General features: G+C 35.3%; 1 long non-coding RNA gene across 4 annotated transcripts in view; it reads left to right on the forward strand.

Moving 5' to 3' along the window:
• Positions 1 to 15,846, forward strand: part of LOC116285336 (uncharacterized) — a 499,682-nt gene that overhangs the window by 409,010 nt on the left and 74,826 nt on the right. For all 4 annotated transcript variants that reach the window (XR_012063891.1, XR_012063888.1, XR_012063889.1 and 1 more), the window contains exon 6: positions 6,799 to 6,891. This is a non-coding gene — a long non-coding RNA (uncharacterized lncRNA). The remainder of the gene's footprint in view (positions 1 to 6,798; positions 6,892 to 15,846) is intronic.

Genomic DNA, 15,846 nt, shown 5'->3' on the forward strand with positions numbered 1-15,846 from the left:
CATGTCGTGTCTGTTTCACAACTTCACTGTACACTCAGTTTCAATTAGTGAAATTAGGAAAAACTATGGCAGCAAATGGACATGTTGAGTTTAAGAGTTCGAGATTACATTCAGACCATTAGCCTGTTTTGATGTGCCAGAGAAGATCACCTCAGAGCATGATTGCATGATTGTCGATGGCATATGTTAAAAATTTGATTCGTAGAGCATTTATTGTGCATTCAATGTACACACACTGCATCATATGACTGGAGGAATACTAAGATACGTGTGAAACACAGTCCTTGCCATCAAGAAACCTGCAGGCTTAACAGAGAACTAATGGCTGAATAGGAACAAATAATTCAATTGCTAGTTTCTGTTGGTATTCCAGTATAAATCTATTCAGTCTCATTTTCCTCTTGATTTTTAATTTGTATTTTGTAGTTTGGAGATCTTATAGTCAGGGCATAAAATGCCAAATATGCTTAGGTGAATTTATATATGTGAAAGGAGCATTCCTGCCACATCCCCATTAGAACTTGAATGTTAGTTTCTCCCTAAACTACCTTTAACAGTTATTTAAAAAAAAAAAACACCTTTTGGCTCCTTTTTCTAGACTATTGAGAGTTGCCAAACAAATTCCTATTTGCTTGAATATGAATTTTCCCAATCTGAGTGTTCTGATTTTTTGCAGATATTTATGCTCTCAGCCAGGAATAAATTTCCCTCTTTTGTCTGCCAGGCAGGACCTGACCCATCTTTCAAGACTTATCTTGAGCGTAGTCTCATATAAGGAAACCTGCCTCATCTCTCCCAGTCAGAATTAGATGCTTCCTTGACTGGGCTCCCCTACCATCCGAACATGTTTCTATCACACTGGGTTACAATTGTGCATGCTTTTCAAACAGTGCATATTTGTCACTCTTTAGTCCACATCCCCACCACTGCACAGTGATCTCCTTAATCTGTGGATGCTGCCTCATTCATCTTTGTATCCTCAGAGCTTATCTCATTATAGGTTCTTGTATTCATCTCCTATTTCTTTAGCAAAAAATTACCCCAGATTTAATGGCTTAAAATGGCACAGATGTATTCTCTCATAGTTCTGGAAGTCCGAAGTTTGCAATGGATCTGACTGGGATAAAAATCAGTATAAGCAGAGCTGTGTTCCTTCAAAAGCCTCCAGGGAAGAATCTGTTTCCTTGCCTTTTCCATCTTCTAGAGGCTGTCTCCATTCCTTCACTCCTGGTTCCTTCCTCATCCTCAAAACCATTATAGCCTCTTCAAGTCTCCCTCTTTCTCTTATATTTATAAGGATCCTGATGGTTACATTAATCCAGGGTAACTTCCCAAATCGAGATCCTTAACGTGGTCCTATCTGCCTACTCCCTCTGCTACGTAGGGGAGTGTGTTCACAGGTTCTGGGGACTGGGATGTGGACATCTTAGGGGTGGAGAAGGCATTCTGTTTTCCACAGTGCCCAAAGTTCAGTTAATGAGGTATCCACATATCTGACCCCCTCCATTCCCTGAATAATAATTTATTTGGACCCCTCTCAGCGCTGTAAAATTTTTGTCACATAAAGTACAGAATGTTGTATTATTTTGGGTGTGAATGCTCTGCATTTTTTTTTTAGATACATTCTTATAGATGATAATTTAAGTTATACTTTGAATAGAAACAATTTTGGACTGTGACTAAGTTTAGATTTTTTTTTATGAAACTGTTAGGTTTTTATTTTTTGTGAAACTGTTAGGTTTTCTCAAATCCCATTTTTCATACAGCCTGTTGTGCGACATGGAAGTACTTTGTCAGACTCACAAAGAGAATGAAGAGGTACAGTTATTGTTTGATGAGAAATAAAAAATAAGCCAGTGTTATCATGTGAAATAGACTGAGATTTGCCTTTAGATCTTAAAATTAGGAAATTAAAAAGGAAATATAATAGTATACTTTCCAGACTATTTTGCCTTGTTTTTGTCACTTATTTTTTCCTATCATGAACTTTTTCTTTTTATTATTCCTTATTTCCTTTTAGGCCATGTTTGATTTAAAATAACCCTATACAATGTTCTTTTGAATTCTCTTACCATTTTTAAAAATCTCATTTTGGAATTCCTGTTATTATTTATCCATTGTCTATTTTAAGCTCTCTAGAAACCAAATTAAAAAAAATTCTCTTATCATCTTCACTTAAAATAAATTTGAAATCCACATTTTATTACAGAGACATCCATTGACTTTATTTTGCTGCCAGCAACATTAATGCTGTCACTTAAAGGCAAATTGTCCACATCAAAGTCAAAATAAATAGCAATTTAAAAACTGCCATTGACTTGCATTCAAATAGCAAGAGAAATAGTGGTAAGTTGGCCTATAAGTGAAAAGCATTTGAATGCTATGAGGATACGTAAGTCTCACTGGTGTAAGTTTAAAACCAATTCAGATTTTAGCAGAAATTATTATTTGACATCCTTGAATTTATATTTGGCAATTGCAAGAAAAGCTTTGAGGTCATAAAAGGAAACCAAGGTAGGATAATGAAATAAAAACTCACAGCAGAAAAGATAAGTAATTGTATGGCGGGTATTCTGTTGATTTTCAATGATTCTGAGGAGTTTGTTCAACCTTCCTAACACCCTGACTCTCCATCTGCAGCGTTGGTTGGGTGACTAGAAATTTCGGGCACAGAAACAAATGCTGTACACGCACAAACCCCAACACACGACGTACTGAATGACAATGCCAAAAAAATGAGAAGTAAGCTCACGGTGCCCCCTATGGACCCTAATGTTAAACATGATATTGGAAGAATTCGACAGTGCAACTAAAAGAAAGCAAAAACATTGGAAAAGAAGAGGTAAAAGTGTTTCTAGTTGCAAAATACATGATTCTCTTTTAGGAAAACTCAAGACAGTCCATTGATATTTCCTCTGTTCTGAAATCATCGTGTTTAATCCTGACTCCTCTCATACAAACAAAAAGTTTACCACTCCCAAGGTATTGTTTTATAAAAGGCAAATTAGATTTATTATAATAAAATGTTATATTTTGTTGGAAGATGATCATTGCTTATATGCTAACAGTCTGTACTCATTTCTGGGCTGGTCTGAGCATATAAATATTTGTATAAAAATTAATTTAACAGTGATTCAACAACTCTGTTCAGCTTTCAATCTCTATCTGAACTTACTATCATTTAAAATAATCTTATTTATCTTACTAATATACCATCACAATAAATTGAAATTTTAAAATTTAATTGCACACTTAAAATATTATAGTAACAATATAGAAATGTTTTTTTTCACCTCTTTTTCCTAGTTTTTGATAATTTCCTCAATTATTTGCTTTAGAAACTTTCTGGAAACTGCCGTGTAGTTTAATGTTGTTAAAATATAAAGGTTAATTTGCTCAATTGCTAAGACTTTAATTACAACACATCAGTTATTTAGACTGTTTGACATTTCCTGTAAATTCCTCTAATTAGGAAACCCTTAGAGATTCTTATGAAAGAATATGAAATCACTAAAATGTGTTGGCAGACAGAGCTAGATATATTTCTTCTTACTGACTGAGCTTAGAGCATCATAAACATTTGGAAAAACTCAAGAATTATAATTTTACAGTTAAAATGTTGACTGGTGTGACCTTAAATGCTTTCTGGGTTTGTTGTGATTACTTTATTGCCTTTTTTTTTTTTTTGTGGAGAAGGAGAGTGCATCAATACGGGTAAAAAAATTGTGATTAAAGAAGTAGAACTCATTAAAAGTGTGTTACAAGAGAGGGTCTATAAGCGATTAAGCTGGAAAGTCAGAAACTCAGAGCTTATATTCAGGAGGAAAAAATAAAACCCTTAGATTTCAAAGTTGTGTAATTTAATCACATTTTATCTGTTTACTGTTTCACCAAGAGTGGAAAAGTGTAACGTCAAGAGCAAAACAAAAATACAGATAACAACCAGACAGCTTTTAGTCTACTCGGTGTGAAGCATGTGTAGACTTCCTCAGGGACAGGAATCCCATTACCACAACATCCTGCCAGACCCCTAGCGACCCACACCAGCTATGCCATATATTTGTATGTATAAAAAGGAAACCACCTCAACACATCTGGGCACCCTTAAAAAGCGTATATTTAATTATGGATAAGACACAGTTATTGAAATGTTAAATTCAAAGAGATTCTTAACTAGCTCCCATTTTGACCTTATGTCTGAATCATTTCCTATATGAATACATAGATGGGAAGGCCTAATTTATTATGATCAAGACATTTTTCTAACAAATAGCTAGGTTTTAACAACAAACCCAGTGTCTACTGCAAAGTGGAAGGAGAGCAATGGAGTGGTGTGAGGCTCGTGGTCACTGGGGTTGAGAAAGCAGAGTTCGGAGCAGCTCTAGGACGGGGTGTCTTCATGCCTGGAGCTGGTGTCACGTACCTGTGTTTTCGGGCAAATCTAAAAAGCAAGACCAGGTTAGGTTTCTAAGTAACAACAGCTAAGCCCGTGGTGTGTGCACCCCTGTTCTTGTTCACACGTGGGGACGGGGAAGCTTAAGGAGCCTGAGAATATTGTCAAGGGCGCCTGGCAAGCTGGTATCAGAGCCTCATATCCTGCTGACAACGTTCAGTCTTGGTGGAGGTAGTAGATAGAGTTAAAATTAGACTATCAGGCCAGAGGCCACTGCCCAGAAATTTGAAACACTGAGCAGAGCCCAGAGACAGAAGGTCGAAGTCATCAAGTACCTGCCACATGCATAGACAAGGACACACGTCCTATGTGTACACTCAGGGAAGAGTTTAAAGTTTCGTGGAAGCAATCTTGAATAAACATTTTAAAAATGGAGTTTAGGATGAGCACTTGGATATCTGTGTATAAAATAAAATACACTGCTTTTCATATGTCCTGAAAGGTCATTCCATCAGCAAATTAATAAACTTGGAGATGTGTATTTTGGCTATTTGTGGACACTTTTGCTAATTTTCATGTTCTCAGATTTGTCCTGAATGACTGTAATTGTCCAGGTTAAGAAATGTCTGGATAAATGAAGAGGTGCTATCTCTCAGGTCAGGTGCTATGAGCTACCTCAAATTCCTTATGGGACAAGCAAAATAATTTTGAAGGCGTACAAAATAAAATGCTTATAATTGTGGTTAATATTCAGATTCTACTCAGTAAATCTGTATAATTTTCTTCATTACATTTGTGAGAATCTGAATCTTTATGCTTTATGATATGTGGTTTGGTTTTATGGATTTAATTAAATAAAATCAATTAATATCCAGTCTTTGAAAGAAAACATAATTTTCTCACTAATACGTGTATAGCATATTTTTTATACTATCTCTTTAAATATAATTCATACAGTGAAGAAATTGCCAAGGAGTATGTTTTTAAACACACACTGGGCTGTCAGTGACTACTATAATTTCCTTCAATGAATCAGAAGACAGGTGTGAATTTCAATTTCTTTAAAAGACGTGTAACAGGATACTCTGATTCATTCTTCCAAATTTTATTTCTACTGGCAATGATTAACTTTTCTAATATTCTCCATTTCCCTCACTTCATTATGTGCTGCTAATAGCATCACTAAAGTCCACTTGGACAGAGGTAGGACTTGATAAAATTAGAAGGATCTGTGTTAAATTGATGAGGAGCCAAAGTGAAGGAGACACTTGAGGTCAGTTGTTCCAAGGACATTTTCATTGGGGGTTTGGATTTTAGGAAGTATTTGACTTCCATGCACAAAGCTAACTGTGCAAGTATCAGCAAGACTGTTTTTTAGAATTTCTGGATATGTGCTGCCTTTGCTTTAGGGAGAGCAGACTTGGACCTCAGAAAGACTACACTCCACTTTCAGTGACAGAGTTAAGATGTCTTTATCCTAGAGTCTTATCCCAACCTGGAAGCCTAGCTTACCCCAGGCAGACGATCCCATGTTATTTTTGTCAGTGTCGTCCCAGATTTACCCTGGGAACAAGTGATCCATACTCACTCTAAGTGCAGAGGCCTGGAGACTGGTTGGCACCAGAGCTCTTCTGCAGAATGCCTTTCCGTCATTGGCCTGAGTGCATCTTCCCTGCGCTTGTTCTGTGAATCTCCAAACTGAGCTTGGTGTCTGAGACTGTAACTCCTACCTTTCCTTTGGATTTCTCCTCAGTGTGTCCTGGACTGTGGTCTCTCCTTTACAGACTGTCACTGTACTTCCATATGTTTTGTTTTCCAGAAATTCATAAAAATATTACAGCTGTTTTAGAGTTTTTATTTCCAGTGTTGTTACAGATTTTTTTTTCCTTTTCATTCATTTTCATTGTATTTTCATTGGGATTTTATAAGGGAGAAGGGGTAAGTGTTAATGTTCAATTGCTCCTTTTGAATAGGAAATGTAAAATCAATATTTTGGTTTTTTGTAGAGGCACTATTCAGTGGTATTTAAGAGAATAAACTCTAGAACCTGCTTTCCTGGGTTTGGATCCTGACTCTGTGCCTTTGGTATTTGACATTGTACAAATCACTTAATTCCTCAATTAAACATCTTTGTCTGTAAAATGTACAGGTCCTAATAGTACTTAACAATATTTTTCTCATAGGTTTTTTTTTAATGTATACATGTAACATATTTACAAAATGCTTATTCAGAAATTATCAGTGTTATGATGATGATGGCATTCATGTTACATGAACTTGCATCCATTTTGTGAGTTTTATACGTTTTCAAGAAGAGTGTCAAATAGGATGCTAAAATAATACATCATAGTATGTAATAGCATTTTTCAGTTTTTTCTTATTATTTCTCTTCTATTCTTTTTTAGTAGTTAAGAAGATCCAGACATACCACCTCTGTGAATCCCTTTGGCCAGCTGTTGTAGTTCAGAGGTCGTGATTCAGAGGTCATGATTTACGAAGTAAGTACATTGCATCTTCTTATGAGAAAATATTTATGGGCTTTTAGTTATCTTAAAGAGAAAGAGATATGAGTTATTTACCATGGTTTTTATGCATCAGAAACCAGTTGAGATGAACAGATATGGAATGAGATGTCTGTTGTGGTAGGTGAAGTTCATCTTAAAGGGACAGAGCATTCTGGTAAAGATTCTGAAAATTAAATAGAGAAACAAAGCCTGGACTCTAAGCCTGGAAATGTGGTTTATGCACCTTGTTTTACCAACTAACTCAGTTTATAAGTTTCTTTTTTTCCATTGGTGGCAGCTGAACACCTGCTCCCTATACTCTGTATTTCAAAAATGACTCAGTAGGTGGTGCCTTGCATAGCAGCTCCTTTCACGGTACAGGTGTTTAAGATACAGGGCAGTAAACACATTCAGCAGGTTCCAAAGTTAAGCTGCATTGAAACCTTTATGATTTTTGAAAATTGTAAAGGCACCTGAAGCAACGCCTTGATGAAAATACCATTAGGAAGTTATTTCCTATGAGACCAACAACACAAGTTGATCCAGAAGGGAACAGGAGTCCACAATTTTGTAAATAATACACTAATAGCTCTGTGTTAATGAAATAACTTGAAATTTGCAAAAATGAAGAGAATGGCAAAGAAAAGAACTATTACTATCTTCTAAGCATGGCCTAATGTTAAAATCAAACAACTGCTGTAGGGAAGTCTTTCTAGTAGCTTCCTTGCAATAATTTTGTTTGCAGCAAGGTAAGTATCTGTTTATATCCAAGTTTTCAGCATTTTTATTCTGTTTAAAGTTGAGCACTGATTTGACTGGACCGGAAGCTGGAATTCAATTTACTCATATCACTCTGTTTAGACAGAATCTTATTCAGGAAATTTGAAATGCAAAAAAGCACTAAGTTCATGCAAATTAAAACCACAATGAGATGCCACTTCACACCATTAGGATGATTATATAATCAAAAGGACAGACAGTAACAACTGTTGAGTTGTTATGACCAGAATGGATGTGGAGAACTTGGAATCTTCTTATCTTGCTGGTAAGAATATAATGTAAATTGGAGCAGCTCTGCTGGAAAGCAGCTTGGCGTTTCTTCAAACTGTTAAACCCCAGAGTTACCAAATGACCCGGCAATTACAGTCTTTGGTGTCCCATTCCCAAGAGAAATGAAAACACATTAATGCCCGTAACAGCATGATAACTCATAATAGCCCAAAAGTAGAAACAACTTAAATGTCTATCAACAGATTGAGGGATAAATAATACTGGTACATACATAGAATAGAATACCACTCAACAGTAAAAATGGATGGACATTGAAAAGACTATGCTCAGCGAAAGAATTCAACTCCAAGAGGACACATGTTACAGGACTGCACTTATGGGGCATCAGGAATAGGCAAGAAAGTGGATTAGTCATTGCCAAGGGCTGAGGGGAGTGGATAACGGGGAGTAACAGCTAATTAGTCTGTGGTAATTGTTACACAATTCTGTGAATATACTGAAACCATTTGCATTATATACTTTAAATTGTTACATTTTATGGTATGTGAGTTATATCTCAATAATGATGTTAAAAACTAACATTATACTTAAAAAAGTCAAGCTAATTTTTAGATACATCAGATGCAATTGTTCCAGGCTATGAATTGCTCTTTGAGAAAAGAGGCTTAGGTGAGATCTGTATTTTTGTCTTGCAAAAAATGAGCTGGTATCCAATGGTGATTTTCCTCAAAAGGAAAAACAGCTATTACCTTGCTGCTTAGTTTATTCTACTTACAGGCATTCACTGTATTGTTTCTAGCTGACCTGAGTCTTATTACATTAAGATGTTTACCTGTCTACAGCAAGGATATTAACTGTTTGGAGGGTTAAGTTTCTTTCTCCAGAAAAATGCAAGTAGATGTAAACCACAAAGTCTTGCATATGGTTTAGGAATCTTTAGATTAACTCTGATAATTACTTAATGTGGACTGATTAGTCAAAATGACCTGTAGTGCTAAGTCTACAAAACATAATAGAGAGTCAAGATGACATGCATGTGAGGTCAGCATCTTGGACTTCTTTATAAATCATCATTGGGTAAATTAAAGATGTCTGGTCCTTACAGTAAAAACTAACAAACAACCTAAAAAAGAAAAACAAAAACAGAGGGGGAAAAATGAGCCCAAGTATAAACCATGTAAGAATAGATATCTTCAATTTATTTGTGTCTCGTAAAAAGTTTCAAGTGTTGCACATATCAAAAATTTAATAAATACTAGTAAAATGAATGAGCAAATAGCTGAATACTCCCTGTGTACATTAATTGATATCTCACATATCTATTAACTAGTCCAGGACTAAACATTTCAAACTCTATTCGTGGAGTCACAGAGTTATTTAGAAGTACCCTATAGATCAGATAGCTTTCTTGTGGCATTCCATATCTGCCTTTCTAATTAATAATTCACTTTAAAGTTGAAAATGAAATTGTCTCAAATAATAAGTATTGAATAAGGAGCAGTAACTACCTCTAGCTTCTGTGCCTCCCTTTAGGAAATACAGACAGTCTTTATAAACTTAACTAGCAGTATGTAGCATTTTTTCCTTGTTTACCTGTTAGTGGTTGTGGGTTTGGAACATGAATTATTGCTGGTTGCTAAAATGGTCATTGGGATGATTATGTCACAACACCAGAATTATTTTACACACGGGAGCTGTGTATTATAACATTATCAGAATTTACTATTATTGGAATGAAGATCATATCTGAGGATTTGAGAGAATTTGAGTGTTGATGGTTGGTGGATGGAGTGCCCTAAATTTACAGAGCAGTTGAAAAAAAAGTCGTCATGGGCCATAAGGCTGTGTCTGCATCAACATGATCACAGTAACTGACCAGATACAAGTGTGATTCTCTGTCAATGAATTTAACATCATGGAAATTTACCATATGAGAAACAAGCTTGTCACTAAGGGACCTGTGCATCTAAAAAATAATAATAATAATCTTAGTGCTTCAGTCTGTTCTTGGGTCAAATAAGGCAGCTTTGATTAGATGAGCTCTGAGTTTCTTTTCATATAAAAAAGTAGCCTAGACGTCACAGCTCACAGATCCTTCCAAGTACATGTCATTCAGATTAATTAAAAGTCTCAACACTCTAGGATACATGTATTACCGGCACTGGATTTGTTCCGACAATATTAATGTTCTTAAAATCTTCATCAAGTACAACTCTGTCATAACTGCTTGATTCTAGTCCACCCAGCCATGAAATGAAGGAATGCAAGGTACAGTCAGAAGAATATGGTTCTACTCCCAAGCTTTTTAATCAATTGAGAATGACAGTTACCAGGTTATTTTATCAGTTAATTCAACAAATATTTAATAAGCACCTATTGCAAGTCAAGTGTGGGTCTTGGTACAAAGGTTACAGTGGTAATTTGTTCTCTCTCCTTGTGGAGAATGGGTTAATGAGATTTGTTAACTGGTTGGTGTTTATTTGCTTTGTGATTTGTGTGGAGCAGAGCAGGAGTCCCAGCCTCGGAATTTTATAACTAGAAGAAACCTTAGAGTTTATATATTTCCACTACTTTATTTAACAAATGGGGACCTTGGGACCCTACAGAAGTAAACAGGCTTGTCCAAGGCAGTAAAACAAGTGATGAAAGATTTAGGAAAATAGAAATTCTGATGGCTAGCCAAATCCTCACTGTCTGTTTGTAGTAGTTGCATGAATGACACGTTGCCCAAGAGAAATAAAATGCCTCACGTGACTGCGTTACACTCTGGCCTTTAGGATGATCTTTGTTTGCTTGTTAGGTGGCATTACTGGGAAACACGAACAAGATAAAACACCAAAATGCCTAAGAGGAAAATCGGATTCACCTCCCGTTAACACACTGCTCACGAGTGCTTGTCTTCTAGGGGTGCTACTTTGGACGGTAGTTCTTTCAGGATTATTCCCCCTCATATTTTATGTTTATTATTTTATATTTGCTTTCCTCTCATCCTCTTGTGAAGATTTACCATGATTGAATAAATTTATTAAATTGAAAATTAGACATTTTTAAGCAGACATCTTGAAAAAGACCTTTCTATTTGCTGCTGACCAGACAGATCTGAGTACGGGGCTTCATTGTTTTGCTGAAGCCCTGCTTTCTAGAGGGTGTCTTTGGACAGTCTTTACAACTGTCTAGATAGTACTAAGTGGTGTAGTGTCCCAGTCCAAGTCTCAGAAGACCTGGGATTTAGCCGCAATCCTGTCTGCATGATCTTGGGCCAGCCACGAAATGATTCTGTACCTCAGGTTACTAATCTGTAAAATGAGGGAAATGTATAATAATCTTAAAGCAGCTTTCAACTCTGAATACTGTTCCATTTTGGTTAGAAGAATGAAGTTAAATGCCTGTTCGGGTAATTCTTACACTGGTAGTCGCTAGTGCTGTCACTGATACGTCTGTCTCCTCTTCTGGGCACCTCACAGGTTTGTTTTCCCTCATTCTCTTGAAGTTATACATTGCTGAGCCTGCTGTTTGATCAGTAAAATGTAAGTGGAAGTTCAGTAGGATGTGAGACCAATAGCCACCAGTTACAAGTCTCGGGGCATCAGATAAACTCTAGAGAAAATTCTGCAGAAGTTGAGGCTTTGTGTATGTTGTATGCCGATTAGTGTGTGCATGTGGAATGCTATCTGTAAGTTTGCTTATTTTGCCTCAAAGCTGGATGTGCTTTAGCCTCTGGGAGGCAGGTTGTCAGGAACCACGGTTAGGTAACATGTGGAAGTGAAGCAGACACTGCTTCCGTTTAAGAGGATTCTGCTTCACAAAGGAGAGCTTGTGAACGAACAAGGAAAAAATTCCTTGTTTTGAAAAATCAAGGATTAGATTTAGTCAACAAGGAAAGAGTTGAAATTTGAAAATAATTTGCTAAGGAACTGGTTTCTAGGGAAAGTAGAAGAGTAAATAGTCAACTGGTACTGAGAAAATAACATCGAATTCTTAGGCAGTTTAGCAAACAAAACAGAGAAGGAAGAACAGAAATTTTCAGGAAATTAGAATTAATGCAATCCATTAAAGTTGTGGAGTTCTGAAATATTTCTTTATTCTCTGTTCAAGAAACATCAGACGTATGGGAACATTGCCTATTAAACCGTATTTATAGATCCATTGTTTAGAACCCAGGATGAAAATTTCTTACAGTATGTTTTTTAAAATGGACCCCAAGATGTTTTGGCCAACAAACATATTTAAACACTAATATCAAAGTACTCTATAAATATTTTTTTCTAGTATGTGAAATAGTTACAATGCTGAATACATACAGGAAAGACAAAATAAAAAACAGCAGTATCTACAGTTTTTGAAATAATGGAATAAACTCTTAGCTATGATTCAAAATATAAAAGAGACCATAATAGAGAAAAATATCTGTATAGGTTTATGACATTGTTTTGCCAAATTACGTGGAAATAAATCTAAGAATAAGGAAAATATTTAAATAAAATTCATACCAAAAGAGTTAAACATCTTAAACAATCAGTAATAGAAGGAAGAAACCAAGAATGTTATCCTTCTCTGAACTTGGAGTTGAAAAAAACAAGCCTGGTAGAGATGCATTTACAAGTCAATTCTTTCTTAAATACAACAAATAGAAATTTACCAATACCATGTTCAGAAAAGTTTTAAATTAAAAAAGAGAAAAATAACACTGATACTAAAACCTAATAAAGAGAGCAAAAATCCAGTCTCATTTTAAAATACTATGAAATATTAACTAATATAATTTGGCAGTACATTAAAGTGAAAAATAAAATTAAAATAAATTCATCTAAATATGTGTTATTTACATTTATGAATTAAGTAGCATTTTTTTATTTATAGGTCAAAGGCAATGAACATGTGATCATTTCAAAAGTGATGAACCAGGAAAGGATTATTTCTTAACCATATTTTATACATTGCATATTTTAGGTTATCTACCTTTTAATTTATCATCTATTCATAAATACTACATTATCTGTTTTATTCCCCTATTATAAGTCCATATGTTATCCATTTAGTTATATGATACATATCTCAAAGTACTCATAAAATGTTTAATGATGAAATGTAGAATCATAATCAAAGCAATAAAGATACGATTTAACATAGTGTTGGATTTTGTCACAGGCTTTGTTGAATCTATTAAGACAATCGTGGTGTTCTGTCCTTTATCCTATGGATATGGTACACTATCTTAGTTGATTTCAGATCTTAAACCAGCTTTGCATTCCTGTGATAACTACTTGATCGTGGTGTAGAATCCTCTTTGTATGTTTCAGGACTTGTTTTACAAATATCTGTTAAGCATTTTTGTGTCTGTTCATGAGGAGTATTGATCTGAAGTTTTCTTGGGATATATTTGGCTAGCTTTGTCGTCAAGGTAATACTGGTTTATTTTGTTGTAACAGCTTTCACCACTGGGAGCTCCTTCAGGTTATGTCCTATGTTCTTTTAACAAGCACCCCTCATTTCTTTTAGTACTTCCTTACTTTGTGCCTCTACAGTATACTCCAGGCTCATTTGTGTTTTCCCTGTCTTAGCCCTAGAATCAGATCAGCCATCTCTCCAAGGATCCCTGGTGCCTTTTATTGGAGAGAGTATTAAGTTAAGAAGCCAGTATCTGGGCACTAGGTGTGCTTACACCTACTGAAGTATCCCTGCTTCCAGACCCTCAGCTAGGAGACGTGTGCCTGTGTACTCACCCACGTGTGCGTGCTTAGCAATCGTTATTTCTCTATGTATTTGTGCGTGTGTTTAGTATGAATATGGGCTTGTACTGATGTTGCTGTAACCCAGCACCACAGGATTCATTTTGGTCTCCCCCATGTTGATTCATAACTTCTTTCTGTAACAGTGAGAACCTGGCTCCCATTATCCATAACTCATTCTCCATTTTTGTTTAGTCCTAGTATACATGTAATGTGATTTCAGAATTACTAACCCATAGCCCTATGAGAAACACATTTAAACACGAGAGTGTAGCATTTGTGTAGAGTTCTTTTTGTGTCTAGCTTTGCAACATCTAGACAAAACATATTGCCTACATTTGCCACCCTCTTCAGCAAGGTTATGTGTACATTTATAATCCAGTCATATTCATTTGTCACCATCTATATTCCATCCTTGAATCCCCCAACATCCTGATTGATTTCAATTTGCATGTAGTGAAGTTCACTTTTTAAAAAACTTTTTTTTTAATTTACTATTTTGATGTACACTGCACGTGCATAATAGTGCTGTGCTTTCACTCCCTCAGTGTTATATAGAACAGTTTGATCACTTTAGAAGTATCACTGTGTGGTCCGTTTTTAGTCAACCATTTCCTTCTCCACCAATCACGCTAGTCTCTGTCTTCTGTTCATAGATTTTTGATTTTTCATTTGTACATCTAGTGGGGATGCAAAACAGGATAGCCATTCTGGAAGAGTTTAGCCAGCATATTCTGATTATTATAATGAAGAATCTTAATTTTAATGCCATCAAAATTATAAATCACTCTATAATTAATGCCTTTTAAATCTGCAGGAAGAAAAAATTTTTTTTGTACATACGGGTCATTCAGATCTTTTCCTCTAAAAACTTTATTTTTTAGCTTTGTTTTTCAAGTACATAATTCCCCTGAACTGATTAGTTACCTGGACCCTTACATAAGGCTTACCAATTATCTAAATGCTGTTTCACTATTTATATGCCTTTCCTCTTGATTATCGATCCTGTTTACTTTCATCTTCACACATCTGCTCAATTTGTATTAAATACTGAACAATGCATGTAAATGAAGTAGAAGTTTTAAGTGATTTTTTTCTATCAGAGAGGGCTCCCTTTTTTATGTTATGCAGACAGGGTAATGGGTTGATCACCTCAATCAACCTCCCAAACGAATAGAAAACTGAAATGGGTCAGAACTGAGTTTTAAGTAACACTCACTCTGCTACGATTAACCCCTGATCCTCAGGTGTGGCCCCACTGCGTGTCTGAGGGGCTCTGTAGCTTCTTCCTGAAAGAATCTGGGAGGTCTAGCTCTCTGACTTTCCCAACTTCAAAATCTGGTAAGTGCCCTGATTGCCAACAATTTTTTTTACTCATCACTTCAAGTTCTCTGCAGGAGTTCTCATTCGGAGTTTTAGAAACAGTTGGCTTAGTTACCTCACTCCTCAGTAGTACTAGGATTTGGGAAATATACCAAAAAGAAAACTAGCTTCATGTTTGAGTCTCTTCAAATTCCCGATTGTCACAGCAGCCATTCATGTTTCTCTTGTGCATAATCAGCAAATATCACAATGGTTTTTAATTGAATAATTCTTTCTTGTCTCTTCATTAACATGTGAATTTGAAAACGTGATATTTGCCTGTATATTTTTCAGAATACTAGGCATAAGGTAGGCATTCAGTAAATATTTGTGGATGAATGAAAAATGTATAATCCTTATAAGAATATTTCATTTTTATATATTTTGTATTATGACCATTTTATTGACCACGTAAGTATAGCTAATCAGTTGGATTTATTAATTATTCTATTTTTGGTAAATTTTTTTGTAAATTTTTCATGTTCATTTACATGGTTATTATTCTCCTCTGTTGAATTAAAGTCCAGGGATATACCTGAGAGTTAAAGCACACACAATACGTTTGTAAAAAAGACAATGACAGTTTGGTCACAAGTGCAGTAATGTTAGGTATTTGTGTTCATGTTTTATTACTGATTTATAAAGCATATAACTGTCTCTTCAGAAAACTTTATTTTACTTTCTTTTAAAACTATTCATAAATCTCTATAATATTTTCAAATTTTTGAAATAGGAGTCATTTTTAACTTATTTCTTCAAAGTTTTTTTAAATTTAATATATATTTATGCAAGTCAAAACTTTGAAAAGAAGAATACATGATACCCTACAAAGAAATGCAAAAGATAT

Source organism: Vicugna pacos, chromosome 24 (assembly GCF_048564905.1).
Source record: "Vicugna pacos chromosome 24, VicPac4, whole genome shotgun sequence".
Taxonomy (NCBI): Eukaryota; Metazoa; Chordata; class Mammalia; order Artiodactyla; family Camelidae; genus Vicugna; species Vicugna pacos.